The following is a 14,726-nucleotide window of genomic DNA, read 5'->3' on the forward strand; positions in this document are numbered from 1 at the left end:
TTCATCTAACTCCTGGCTTTAAAAGCAACAGAGTTGAGAAAATATTTCTCAAAGATAAAGAAAAATAACGCCCATCTGCAATATTTTTAACACACAAATAGAAGTCTGCTCTGGTTGTAAAAGAAGGCGCTAGCGTGGATGAGTGTCCCTCGGAGCCTGCATCAAGTTCTCCTCCACAGGACATAGATGCATTCTTTATGGAGAAAGTAATCTTCAAAACTCACCCGTTGGCTCCAGAGTGTTCTGTCTCTGCTGCTGGAGTCAGGCAGTCTTCTCTCATTCTGTTCTCTTCTGTTTCTTCTTTGCCTTGTCAGTTGTTATAAGGAACCCTGAAGTGGACATCCTCAGCCGGGATGAGGATGCTGTCCTTTTGTCCTCTCACGCTGGGAGGGGAGCAGAGATGACCCCACCTGGGAGGCCCTGGTCCTTAGCCTACTTGCATGGTATCCGCAGTGGTAAAGGTGCTGAGAAGTTGTCATTGATCCCCTCAGGAGCCACACTCAAGTCCACAACTGTGCCCTTGAGCCCTCCTGGGACTACCACCTAATGTCACCTTTCTCAAGAGTGAAGCAGGTACAGGTGCTGCTGGATCTGACCAGTCCACCCAAGGATTCCCTGAGCCATGGGGCTGCTCAATAGTACAAACTGAGTTGCACGGCTAAGTCAGTGGTTTGAATTCCTTTAGGGTTTGAAGGACCTTTTCACAGGAGTCGCATATGAGATAGCCTGCATGTCAGATATTTCCATTATGATTGATACCAGTAGCAAAAATACAGTTATGAAGTAGCAATGAAAATCATTTTATGGTTGGGGGTCACCACAGCATGAGGGTTGCAGCATTAGGAAGGTTGAGAACCACTGGGCTACGTTCCCCCTATCTTCCTCTCCCTGTGTTTCAGCTCAGTACAACACCGTGTGTTCCAGGGCCTATCAGGAGCTCCTCTGGGGCACAGCCAGCTCTGCTTCTGTCTTACCCAAGGGGATGAGGGAAGACAGGCCTCTTCAGACCCAAGGGGGCTGCTGCTCTGCCTTTCTCTGGGTCTAGACAGAGGAGTGATACCCATCAACACCTGCAGTTTTAGGGCTGACACGTCACTGGTCTCTTTGGCCTAAGAAGCCAGCTACTATATTCTTAGCTCAGTTTTAAGAGATTGCTATTAATTAATTTATTTATTTATTAATTTATTAATTTATTTATGTATTTATGTATTTATTTATTTATTTATTTATTTATTTATTTGTGTATTTATTTAGTTGTGCGTGTGTATGTGTGAGTGTATGTGTGCCTGCAGGAGTTTATGTGCACTATGTACATGCAGATGCCCTCAGAAGCCAGAGTAGCTCAGATCCCCTGGAACTGGAGTCACTAAGAGTTTCGAGTTGCCTGATGTGGATGCTGGAAACTGAACCTGGGTCTTCTGCAGTGGTGGTAAGTAAGTGCTCTTCACTGCAGGGCCATCTCTCCAGCCTCTGGTACTCAAACAGGTTAACACTACGTTATCCCATTTCCCACACATGATTTACACAAGTATGTGGTAGGGAGAGCATTGTTTTTGCTACTTTTTTTTTTTTTTTTTAAAGAAAAGGTCTCACATAGTTCAGCCTAGCTTTGAACTTACTATGTAGCTTAAGACTGGCTAGGCTTGATCTCCTTATCCTCCGAAATGAAACCTCCCAAGTGCTGGGATTACTGGCATGCAACACTGCACATCTCAACAAGTGCTTTTTTTTTAACCTTCCCTTGATTTTTTTTTTAAGATCCTCTGAGGGAGACCCACAGAGGTAAGCAGTTTCCATCTGCTCTGGTCTGTGCATGTTCTCAAAGCCCCTGCCTTCTCCCTTCTCTCTTTGATTCCTGGATGTGAGGAGGTAAACAGCTTCCTCCTCCATGTGCTCCTACCATGATGGCTTCCTCTCCACGAGCCCCAAAGCAATAAGCCACCTAGCCACAGAAACCTCCAGAACTGGGAGCCGAAAGGTTTTCCTCTTGTGTAGTTGACTATCTCAAATGCATCACTGTATATTGTCACCATGATGCAAAGCAGACTGATTCTCTCTCCCTTTGCCGATGGTTCATATACACCAAGCAAATCTCTGTCTCCATCCTTCCTATCCTAAAGATGTGCATGATGATGATTGTGATGATGATGATAATGCTGTTGATGATAGTGATGATTATAATAATGATGATAGCAATGGTGATGATGATTGTGATGATGATTGTGATGATGATGTTGATGATGATTGTGATAATGATGATAGTGATGATGATGATTATGATGATGATGTTGATGATGATAGTGGTGATGATGATGGTGATGAAGATAGCAATGATAACAATGGTGGTGATAACAATGATAGCAGTGATGGTGATGATGATGATGGTGGTGACAATAAGGATGATGATCTTATGCCGGTTACTTGGTGATAAGCCCCGGAGATGGATGCCCTCCAGAGAAACTGTCAGGGTGAACAAAAGCACCAGAGAATCCAGAGCATGCAGACCACCTACACTCTTCATGCCCAGGAAGAGGCTGACTCTTGTTTGACAAACAGAGACAGAAAGATTACGAAGTAGGAGATACGAGCTCACAAGCTGACATTCTCATGGGCTTTCTCCACAGCGGAGAAAAGCAGGCTGTTGGCTGTCTGTGAGAGAAAAGCAAAGCAAACACACAGAAACACAGGCCAGAGGAGCACGGACTGACCCCGTGGGAACGCACGCACGTGGAACTGTTGCCAAGACAGAGGAGTTAAGTGCGGGGACACCATCTGGATGTGCTCAGACGCGGCTCTCACAGGAGGAAACAGGCGGATTCCCCGGGGCCCTGGCTCACAGGCACGGGGCCTTTGGATTTTTGCAAGTCTGGAGTTGAAAGTCCATCACAGCAACAGAGCTTTGGCCTCTCTGCTCAAGTCCTCCAGGCAGAGTCAGTGGTTCTGCTGACAGAGGCGTCCGTGCCAGGGCCTGCTGTACAACACTGTGTCATGGACAAGGACAGGCCTGAGCCACAGCCGATGGCAGGCAGGGGCAGCCGTGCGGGGAATCGCCACCTCCATCGGCAGGACGAGCTCTTCCATACGTTTCTGGCTCTCGTCGGATCTCCATCTGTGGCCAGTCGATTGTCCCTGGAGCACCTGTAAGTCCTGTTTCCAGGGCCACTGTGTCAGCTATCGGTGCTGACAGAGGAACGGCAGCTAGTGCCCACGTGTACAGATGCCCGCTGTGACAGCCAGGGCTCCATTTCACTTTGTACTTCCGTGAGTCTGTGAAGTGTGGGCAGGCACAGGACAGATAACCACAGGCTTTGCTGCTCTCAGCAGCCGTGTGGAGCTGGGGCGAGGTGACTAGAGGCCCAAGTCTACCGCGGCGTGAAGCTCCGGGTCTCCCAGGACACAGAGGCCAAGGTGTAGCTTCCGGGTGACTATTGCTGGAGACTGCATTGAGTGGCTTGAAGTTCCCTGTGTGACACACACTGGTCCTGACACTACGTGAAGCCACCTGCACAGGCTTTCCACGGAGCATCCTGGCCTCCAGGGGACATTTGGCAACGTCTGGCAACAGTTTTATTTTCATATTGGAGGTGGGGTGTTCAGTTGGTGGGTAGGGGAGGTCATAGATACATACAGCCAAACCTCCTAGAGTGCACAGGGTGGCCCCCAAACAGGCTGATCTTCCTCCAGAGGTCAGGAGAACTATATTGGTTGCTTTTGCACTGCGAACAAAGTCTGGCAGATTCAGCTTAAGGAAGGATCTATTTTGGCTCCGTTGCCTGGTCCTGTGGGCTGGTCCTGGACCTCATGGCAGCAGATGTGGTTACGGCAGCCAGACCATGCGACAGAAGGACTTTTTCACATTGTGGTGAACAGCAATCAGGAAGCAGAGAACAAGGAAGTGGGCCAAGGACAAGATACACCCCTCAAGGACATGCTCCCAGATATCTACCACCTTCAGCCAGGCCCCACAACCACGTGCAGAATATTTGGTCCTCTGCTGATGACAGTTTTAGGAGGTACTGGAAACATTCTGCACGTGAGCCTGCAGGGCGATATTTCACATTCAAACCAAAGAAGCAGCCCAGGAGGAGACACTCTGATTTTTGAGCCTTGGTGAACATTCCCATTTATCACTCAGACATCTCGGGGTGCACACAGCTGGACGTGACTATCAGGCTCTGCTGGCTTTGTGCAGAACCAGGCCTGCGTAAAAAACATCCACATAGCTCTCCTATGGCCTTCCTACAGCAACCATTCCATTTTGATTTTTCTGTTGCTGCAAAAATAGTTGGGGGTGGGGAGGGTGAATAATGGAAAAGACGTTAAAAATGTTCTTCAGTAAAAAAAGAAGCAACTTGAAGTAACATGTGTGGCCCAAAAATTAATGAAAAGAGAAGATGAGGTCGGCATTGAAAAGCTGAGCAACCAAAAGCAAAACAAAGAGTGTCCAGATGCGAGCTGGCTGGTGGCAGGGGTGTGCAGCTGAGACTTGTGGGTCTGTGGGCCAAGGCTGCAGGGAGGCAGGCCAGCTGCCCAAACAGCCCACTCAGTGCCTAGGACCAGCATTTTATAAAATGGCATACGAGGACTGATTAGAAGACATCTAAAAGCAGCATTTGAAGTGAAGATGAGTGTTGCTTTGTAAACTTTTGTCTCCACATGTGTGGCAGTTTGAATGTATTTGGCCCCCAAAAGCTCACAGGGAGTGGCACTATTAAGAGGTGTGGTCTTGTTGGAGGAGCCTGGATGGCACACGCCTTTAATCTAGACCTTGAGGCTGGAGGGAATGCCTTTAATCTGGGCCACACCTTCTGGTAGAAGTGTGTCACTGTGGGGGCAGGCTTTGAGGTCTTTTTTCTCAAGCTTCACTCAGTATGACAGTCAACTTCCTGTTGCCTACAAGATGTAGCAGTCTCAGCACCACGTCTGCCTGCCCACTGCCATGCTCTCATCATGATCATAATGGACTAAACCTCCAAAACTGTAAGCCTCAATTAAACGTTTTTTCTGTATAGGAACTGCTGTGGTCATGGTGTCTCTTTACAGCAATAGAAACCTTAACTAAGACAACGTGTATGTGGTGTGCTTGCATATGTATGTGTGTGTGCATTTGCTGGGCTCTATTATTTATATACATGTGTACAAGTGTGTGTGTGTGTGTGTGTGTGTGTGTGTGTGTGTATGTATTGTAATGATTTCAATTAGAAATATCCTCACTGTCTTGGGCATTTGAACTCGTTCTCCAGTTGGTGACACTGGGGGGCTTAGGTAGTCATCAGGGGCGGGCTTTGAGATTTGAAAGTCTCCACCACTTCCCGGTTGCTCTCTCTCCTCTTGGAGCTCATTGCTCAGGATGTGAGCGCTCAGCTTCCTGCTCCCACTGCCTGCTTGCTGTAGTACTGCCGCACCGCTATGGACTCTAACCCTCTTGAAGCAGATCATCGAATCTACTCTGAGAAAAAAGATAAAGAAATAATAGGATAAATGGGTAGATCACTGAATCTACACTAACGTGAAAAGGGGGAAGATATAAAAATGACAAAAGGTAGATTATTGAATCTATTATGAAAAGGAAAAAGAGAGAATATGGATATGATAAGATAAAAAGAAAGATTATGGAATCTACTTTTACAAAGGAACTACTTGTTTTAAATAGGATAAGTAATGAAATTTTTTTGAGTTTATCAAATGTTACTGGACTGGACATTGTTATATATTAATGGAGTTTTTTGTCTGAATCTGTCAAATGTTAATGGACTAGACATCATTAATGTAATCTTGACTGTGTATATTGTATATACTTATTGGATATAATTTTTCTTGTATCAGTTATAAGCTTTTTTTAATTTTAGACAAAAAAAGGGGAAATGTGGTGGTATTGCGTTCTCCAAAATATTGTGCACCCTAATAAACTTATCTGGGGTCAGAGACAGAACAGCCGCAATATTAAACACAGAAGGATAGGCAGTGGTAGCACACGCCTTTAATCCCAGCATTCCAGAGGCAGAAATCCATGTGTTCAAGGATACAGTCAAGCATGGTGACTCATGTCTTTAATCCCAGAAAGCGAGCCTTTAATCCCAGGGAGTGATGGTAGAAAGCAGAAAGATATATAAGGCGTGAGGACCAGAAACTAGCAACATTTGGCTGGTTAAGCATTTGGCTGGTTAAACTTTCAGGCTTTGGAGCAGCACAGTTCAGCTGAGATTCATTCTGGATGAGGACTCGGAGGCTTCCAGTCTGAGGAAACAGGACCAGCTGAGGAAGTGGCAAGGTGAGGTAGCTGTGACTTGTTCTGCATCTGATCTACCAGCATTCACCCCAATAACTGGCCTCAGGTTTGATTTTATTAATAAGAACTTTGAAGATTCATGCTACACCCTCTGGAACCATAAGCCAGATAAATTCTTTACTCTGTAAATTGCCTTGGTCATGACGCTTTGTCACCTCAGCAGGAAAGTGACTAAGACAGAAGTCTTCCTTTGTGGTGCCCAAAATGAAAGTCAGGCTCCTTTGTGAGCGAGTTAAGTGCTCTACCACAGAGTCACAACTACCGCCCCCTCTGGAAAATGGATCTTTTTTCCCACTGGGTCATGGTCGACACGGCTAGAAAAATGCTGCAGTTGACTAAATTATTGACGGGTTTAAAAAGAACTGTCAACAAGTTTGCCAGAGAAGGAGAATAGGAATTACTAACTGGGATAAAGGAAAGCTATAAAAGAATGGCATTTGCTTCCAGTGCTTACCTGGCTTTGCAGAGAGAGGCAAAGCCTACTCTGGCATGACACATGCATCATCACCACCACCCCTTACGGCTGCCCACAGGCAGGACTTCCTACACCGAAACTCCAAGTGTCAAAGAGAGAGCAGTGGCCTCTGGCTCTCTACACTGTTGGTACTGTGGCTGCCTCTGCTATCTGGTGAAATTACCCACAAATAAATATGGGGAGCCTATTCTTTATCTTGTTAGTCATTTAGCAATCATCATTTATGTAGTTTAATGTGTCCTAGGGAAAGAATCAGAGCTGTGGTTTCCGGAAGGGGACAGATAAGGCCGTGCCATAGTGAATAGAAGTGTCCAGTGGCACAGGCCTGGTTTTGGTTGAGAATACACCAACAGAAAACAGCAGTGTGGCCTCCACCAGCCTCTGCATCTCAAGAGATGGCGCTTGATGGCAGGAGCTTGGGAAAGACTGTGGCCAATGGGACTGGCCTCCTTAGAGCTCCATGGGAATCCTATCTCCTTTGCTATCCATGCCCACTACCTTGGGAAAGGTTAACACCATGAAAGATCTCAGGACTGAAAGCTAACAGGTGGGAGACACCAAATATCTGCCTAGAAAACACTCACGAATGACAAGCAGTGCAGAAATCATGATTCCTCCACAGCGCCCCGCTCCTGAAGTCCCCCGAGCCCCGACACTGGGGGCCCAGCACAAGATGCTCACAGATGCCCTGGTTGCATGAGAAATGGGCTCTGCACCCTCAGCAGTTGTTATTTGTTTTGTTTTATAGATACTTATTCCAGGGCCCTTGTGCGAGGCTATGATATGACCTCTGAGGGTCAACCCCTGAATTCTGCTCACTGTGGCCTGAGTCACACACAGGCCCTTAATCAAGCTCCTGAATCCCTGCCCCTCCCCAGCTGCACACACATACAACCTTCCTTTGTTCCTCATATGGGGACCTGATTCTGATGTGCCCTGGCTTCCAGTCTCTGCCAAAGCCCACTGCCTTCCTAAGGTCAGGGGTCACAATGAGCATCTTTGACATCTGGAGTAGGTCATAACTCGGAGTCCCCTGTATTCCTGCCATCCCGGCACATCCACAAGAAGCCCAGCCTAGCGGGATTAGACAGAGGAGCCTGAAGTGAACCAGGTGCAGCCCAGATGGTAGTATATTGACTCCAGCATCTCCAACAATAGAAAAAGGAAATGACCTGTTTGTGACCTGCCAGCTCCCTCTGCCCGATTGTAAGGGACCTAGTCCTCTCTGGCTATCACTGCTTCCTGGGAATGGTCTGGAACGCATTGACTTGGAGCTTGGCTTGCCTGATCTGATGTTTTCATGTCAGCCTAGAAATCTGTGCAGGTCAAATTCCAGCCTTTCCTCAGTCACCCATGTGACCTCAGGCAGCTCCCAAGCTCACGTCTCTCTGTGGAAAGTGGGAATGGTTAGTAACTACACAGCTCTCATGTGCTCACTGGAGCCATATGAGACACCCGGGGAGACTCAGCCAGATCCTGGATGGTGCCACGTCAGTCTCTAGGGAGGAGGTCACAGCTGCTGAAAGGAGGTCCAGGTCAAAAGGGAAACCTGAGGATGTGCCTGTATGGAAGGAGATGAGCCAAGTCCATGGGCAGACAGGGCCTGCAGAGCAAGGCCATGGCCAGTTACCACAAACCTGCAGAGACAGCGGAACCGGCCACCTGTGCAGCCACAGACCCTCTCTCAGCTATCACAGGTCAGTCAGATAATAGCCAGGGCCTGAAAAGTTGAAACCCAGGACAGGTTAAGGCCAACTTGCGAGACATCAACACCAGGAAAGCCACCAAACCACCCAGGACACAAAGAAAGGTTTGTAAGAGCCTTGGGTCAAACTGGCCGCCAAAGCCAGCGTGGAGCTTAAAGGAGACCCAGCCATGAGATCTGGAAGGCAAGAGAAAGTGGCTGGGTTGGGCAAAAGGCCAGAAAGCTGTCTCGTCTCTGGTTTTGTTTTCCTCCTCCCTCGTCCGTCCGTCCGTCCGTCCGTCCGTCCTTCCTGGCTCCTTCCCCACGGTGCTATCCCTCCCAGTCTGTGGCCGAAGAGGACATTCCATCAGGTCTGATGTCAGAGCTCTCTACCACCACCACCACCCAGCTTCCTGTGTGTGAGCTCTGCCTCCAGGAGAGCCTCCCCCCGCCCCTCCATGGTGTGTCCCCAGATGCAAAGTGTCTTCATTCTGTCACAGAACCTTGGACACCTGAGCTTTCAAGGTCAAAGATGCATTTCTGGTCAGGTAAGACGGCTCGGGAGGGCAAAGGTTCTTCCGACCACACTTGACAACCCAAGTTTGTGTTCCTAGGACTAAGACGGTGGAAGGAGAGAACCAACTCCTGAGAGTTGTCCTCTGACCTGCATACACGTGTGTGAACACACGCGTGCGTATACACACACACACAGTAACAACAACAAAAACATTTTTTTTTTAGATTGTGTCTTAATGACAGGCCTCCAAACTGGTTTATAATAAAGGATCCAGAGGAGCTGGCCCTTACCATTGTCTCTGTGTCACAAGATCCAGTGACTCAGCTGGATCCAGAGGCCCCTGTGTCATCATGTGGTGGCTCTGGGTCCTGGACACCTCATAGAATCCAGCTTTGCTCAGTCTCAGAGGACAAGGCCAAGAAAGAAGAACTGGGCTGGAGTCCTGGGAACGCTGTTCATGCCTCTGCTTATTCCTTGAGTGACTCCAGTCCTCAGGTGTCCCCTGGTGGGGGCAGTAAGATGGGGTCCAGTGGATGGAGTTCTAGAAACCTCTACTTTGCTTCCAAAGCTAACCTCAGGGCTCAGCCCTCTCCAGCTCTGGGACTGGAGTGGTTTCCATGGTTCCCTGGTGTTGGTGGAGCCTCCAGGAAGCACGGGGGGGGGGGGGGGGGGGCCCAGGGCTGCCGCATTCCTGTGATCCAGGGGCCGAGACCTGCCTGTGACACTAACCACTGAATCAGCAGCCTCAGCAACATTAACAAGCTCCTGGCTGGACTGTGATGTTTGGTAAAGGGATCATTAGCTGCTGGCAAACACCATGTGCTGAGGAAGGGCCCCAGGCTCTGACAAATGATAAATGAGAAAATTAGAGGCTTGGAGGAAATGTAAATATCATCCTTTGTAAGTCTGTCCCTCGGCAGGGAGAGAGAAGATGTTTCCTCGGAGCGCTGAGCCGGTTCTTCTGTTCTCTCCTGCAGCGGGAAGACGCCGCGGCTGTTTAACACGTGTTTAAATATCTTGTTTTGTCTTCTCCCTCCCGGCAATAGGTGGGATTACAGCAGCAGTGTCGGTTTCCCCTAATCCCATGTTTCAACATCCCCTGGAAGGAAGGCGTTTAGACATTTTCTTCTTCCTCGTCCCTCCTTGTGACGTTTTAACACCACAGCGATGCTGTACAATCAGAGTGCTCTGCGGTTATCCCTGTGTGTTTTCATAAAGCGGGATCTTGTTAGACCGCACGCCCATCTCTACTCTTCCTCCAGAGCCCACTTTTGCCCACGACTTTCTCATTCACGCATGCATGCAACAGAATGGGGTCTGAGGACGTGGCCGCACAAGGAGGAGGACCTGAGCTTGGATTTCCTGCCCCTACAAAAGAGCTGAGCATGGCCGGGCGATGGAGGGGGGCGGGAGGCAGGGACAGGAGGATCCTTGAGGCTCACTGACAGGCACTCCAGCCACATCAGGGAGCCTCAAGTTCAGTGAAAGAGTCTGTCTCAAAATTAAGGGGAAGAGCCTTTGTGGAAGGCATTCAGTGTTGACCCCCAGCCTCCGTACACTTGTGCACACACATACACTACATACAATACTCATCTGGGACAACTCATCAGAGCACTCATCAGGCGGCCTGATTCCTATAGTTCCATTGTAGGGTTGAGAGACAGTGACAGACCAAAGAATGACTCCAAAGTGCACCCTGTGCAGATGCATGGATGCTGCTGAGGATGAAGATGCAGGGTAGGAGGAGCAATGGATGGATTCGGAGTGTAACCTTGCAGCCCAGAATGGCTTTACAGGAAAGGTAGGAGAAGGTGGGAAGCTGTCTAGGTTGTGGGGTTATGGGGGCAGAGGGATGTAGGCAGATAGAATGGCAGGCCATCATTTTGAGAGGGATGAGGAAAGTTGACTTAGAGACCATCATGGCTGCAGCCCAGGGGTAGAGGATAGGGTGGGCAGATGACACCCGAGAGGTGGTGGATAGGAGGAGCATGTGACAGGTACTCTCAGACCTGTGAGGATTAGGTAGCAGGAGCCTTGGAGACTGAGCAGGGATGGGACATGGTCTGGATTGCTTAAACAGGATAAACTTTCTGAGAACAGGTGGAGTGTGTCCCAAGGGCTGGTCTGGGAGACCTGCAGGGAGACCACAGGCCTGTGTCAGGGGATGGAATGGAGGAAGGGCCTGGTGCGGCCATCCCTGCAGGATTTGCTGAGAAGTGAAGTGTAGAGGGAAGAAAGGCATGGAGGATGCTTCCCAGACTGCTGTCTGGACGCCTGAACAGGAGTGTGCCTGGGCCCAGGAAGGTGGGCAGGATGTGCCCAAACAGTTCTTCTGGCTGAATGTGCAAGGGTGGTCAGTGTGTTCAAGAGACTCTATGGTTCTATGGGCCGTGGCCACCGAATACTTTTTGGATCTGTAGAAATGAAAATGTGTGGGCCACATATGTAGCTAGAGTTTTCCTGCCTGGCCCACAGTCAGGACAAATCTCTGTCACCCGCCAGTCCCACGGCCGCTCAGACTCAACCAAGTAAACACAGAGACTTACATTGCTTACAAACTGCATGGCTGTGGCAGGCTTCTTGCTAACTGTTCTCATAGCTTAAATTAATCCATTTCCATAAATCTATACCTTGCCATATGGCTCGTGGCTTACCGGCATCTTCACATGCTGCTTGTCATGGTGGTGGCTGGCAGTGACTCCCTTCCTCTCAACCTTCTACTTCCCAGAATTCTCCTCTCTCCTTGTCCCGCCTATACTTCCTGCCTGGCCACTGGCCAATCAGTGTTTTATTTATACAGAATGATATCCACAGCACACATATCACAAAGCAGGAACAGAATGCCATCAGAGGACTGAAGTGTCTCTCTCGACCTGGCTGCCATGCCTCTTGCTGGTCCTGTTTTGTGGTTATGCCTCTTCTTCATAGGCCGCACTCACCCAGCAGGACAGACCCTCACAGGTCAGGCTCCACGGGGCAGAAGGGCTCTTCTGCTGAGCTGATTCTCCAAGGTGGAGCCTTCTTCACGGCCATGGCTTGGTGTGTCTGGTTAAAACCACAGTGAGGGCTGACAAGGTAGCCCACTGGGTAGAGATGCACGCTGCCTAGACTGACGACCCGAGTTCAATTCCTGGGACTCCGGTGGTAGAAGAAGAGAGCTAACTCCCACAGGTTGTCCCCCGACCTCCAGTCACACGCACACGTATGCACACACGTGCACACTCATTAACTACAGTTTTAAAAAGGCAAAGATCACAATGAAAGGTGTTAGAACTCTGTGGAGAAACTCCCATTGGGACCAGAGCATCTGCAGGACTCAGCAACTCAGATGGACTGCATGACCCCTGCCCCACCAGCCTCACCTCACCGGGCCGCCCACCCTGTATGGCCTCATCTGCTCTTGGCCCCTCTCCAGCCTGCTTGCCTCTTCCAACTTGGAGACCCACCCCTCCCAGGCCCCAAGCCACCCAAACCAACTCGTCCCTTCCAGACCCCACTGCCACCTCTGATGGAGCCTCCACTGCAGTCCAGTCTCCTAAACTGATCTTGCTCGCCTCCCCCTGACCTCACCCCTGCTCTGGCCACGCCCCCTCCCTCCTGGTGCATTGCTGCAGTCTTAGCTAAGGTAGAAAGTGTCCGGTGGTTTTCTAGAACTCTCTTTGTCATTCAGCATGTGCTCAGGCAGGAATCCATGTGCTTCTGCCCCCCTTCCCAGAGGCCCTAGCATCTACAGCCTAATGCACTTGGAGCCACTGGCCTCACTCATCACTCCTCTGAACCTTTTTGAGACCTACTGTGTGCAGAGTGCCAGGCCTAGGCTCTCAGTAACAGACCTGGGAAGCCCTTCCCCTGAGAGGACCCTAGTGAGCTGTACACCAGGACCCAGGGTGAGAGCCTATGGGACCACTCCGGGGCCTACCCCCAACTGCGTAAGTTCCTGAGCAGATTCAAGTTGACTTCGTCACATCTGCCTGCAGGTCGATCTATAGCCTGGTCTATGGGGCTGTGCAGTGAGTTCTCAGGCAACGTTCCTTCAATGGTTAGGGTACCAGCACCTTTGCTGACCCAAGTGAGGAATGACAGACAAATTCAGTGACACTCGTAGCTTCCTCCTGCCCCTGTATCTGCTATGACTATTAATGCACCTGACGTTTTGTTCCGATCAAGGAGCAGAAAATCTCAGTCCCTTTCCTGGGAAATCAACATTGCCCAACCTGAACAGAGTCCACGGCCCTGCCTGTGGGAACTGCAAAGTGCAGAATGGTGAAATCGATATGCACACGCGTGCACCCAGACACCTGTGAAGGCAGCGTGAATCCCTGAGGGCCATGCCACCCGTGTGTGACATCTATTCAGATGCAATTTTAGATGCGTGTAGATTGCCCAAAAGCCTCTTGAGTCATGGGCCCAGCTGCTGCTCTGACCTGTGGACTGCCCTCTGGACCTCGGGACCTGTTTCTCCCCTCACGCTGCCCACTTCATGCTGCCCACGGCCATGCCTTGACACTTTCTAGTTCAGGCTTTAGCTCCCGCCGCCCCTGCAGGGAACCAGTCGTACCCCCTGCTGAAATCCCAGATGGCTCCCCTGACTGGCCCCTCATCTCTTACCTCCCTTTGGATCGTTCACCCCACAGATGCTCTGTTCCACAGAGACTAAGCTGTGTACCTAGTAGGGGTTTGGTGGGCATTTGTTGAAGGACTCAGTATTTATGTGTCTTGTCTGAGTAACTACACAGCTGGTGAATTACCTAAGAACAGGCCTGTGTAGGGCTCCTACCCAACCAGCAGGGACTGGGCAGGCATGTGGCAGCCTCAGGAAGGGACAAGGGGACTTGACTTTGTCAGGTTCAGGTTTCACAGCAGGGTGATGTACTTGTGTAACAAGAACTAATTTCAGGTAAGCCCATTACATGCAATATCTGTTTCACAATGAAGGAACAGAATTTGTCTTTCCCTTGATTGAAACAAAGCAACTTTCAGTCCATTAAAATAGTCACCACAGCAATAGCCACACTGGCCCTCTGCCTACAGTGCTCAGCTCCGAGGTTGCCTAGCCTCCTGCCTCATCTGACCCTCGGGATAACACAGCAAAGCTGTGGGAAGAGTGCCATGATCCCTCCCACTTGGCTGAAGGTGACAGCTAAGTAAGATGACAGCTAAGTGACTGTCCTGCCTTGGGCACCCGTGGGCAGATGGCAGGCAACTATTCATCTGGTCCTTCTCCACCTCCCTACCCAGCAGTCTCTGGGGCTGACACCACCCCCAACCCCAGGATCAGGCTGTGATTGGCCTGTGAGCACACCCCATTCCCCACAGAGAGTGGTTCCCGGTGACTCAAAAGTAAGTGCCCCTGTGTGAGCCGAGTGGGTAGGCTACAGCACCCAGGCGCAGATGCCTCCCTATGCCACTATGGGAGGTGAATGAACCAGGGCTGACCTGAGAGAGGAGGCAGCGACCACAGGGAGCCGACCCTGCCTGATCCCACCGTCCCTGACGCCCTCCTCCTGGAGCCTTCAAAAGGCTGTTTACAGAGCTCTCTGTTCTTTATGGCCATCAGCCACCTGCTTCCGGCTCTGGTGTCACACAATATGACCAGTCGATTACAGCCCAAGTCTCTCAAGTTGTCTCTGTGAATCTGTACCTTCCCAAAGCCAACCTGGCCTTTATGTCTGAGTGTTACAGCGAGACTAAAGACTGCCAAGGTCATTCTGAAGTCATGCTGTCCAGCACCCAAGGTGACCCATAGGACAGGGAAGACCTA

The 14,726-nt window shown here is 50.0% G+C and overlaps 1 long non-coding RNA gene across 1 annotated transcript; it reads left to right on the forward strand.

Moving 5' to 3' along the window:
• The first annotated feature begins 7,436 nt into the window (after positions 1 to 7,436).
• LOC121828943 (uncharacterized) lies at positions 7,437 to 10,203 on the forward strand. The gene is made up of 2 exons (XR_006071668.2): positions 7,437 to 8,996; positions 10,012 to 10,203. It is a non-coding gene; the product is annotated as an uncharacterized LOC121828943 (long non-coding RNA).
• The last annotated feature ends 4,523 nt before the right edge of the window (positions 10,204 to 14,726 follow it).

Source organism: Peromyscus maniculatus, chromosome 4 (assembly GCF_049852395.1).
Source record: "Peromyscus maniculatus bairdii isolate BWxNUB_F1_BW_parent chromosome 4, HU_Pman_BW_mat_3.1, whole genome shotgun sequence".
NCBI classification, from domain to species: Eukaryota; Metazoa; Chordata; class Mammalia; order Rodentia; family Cricetidae; genus Peromyscus; species Peromyscus maniculatus.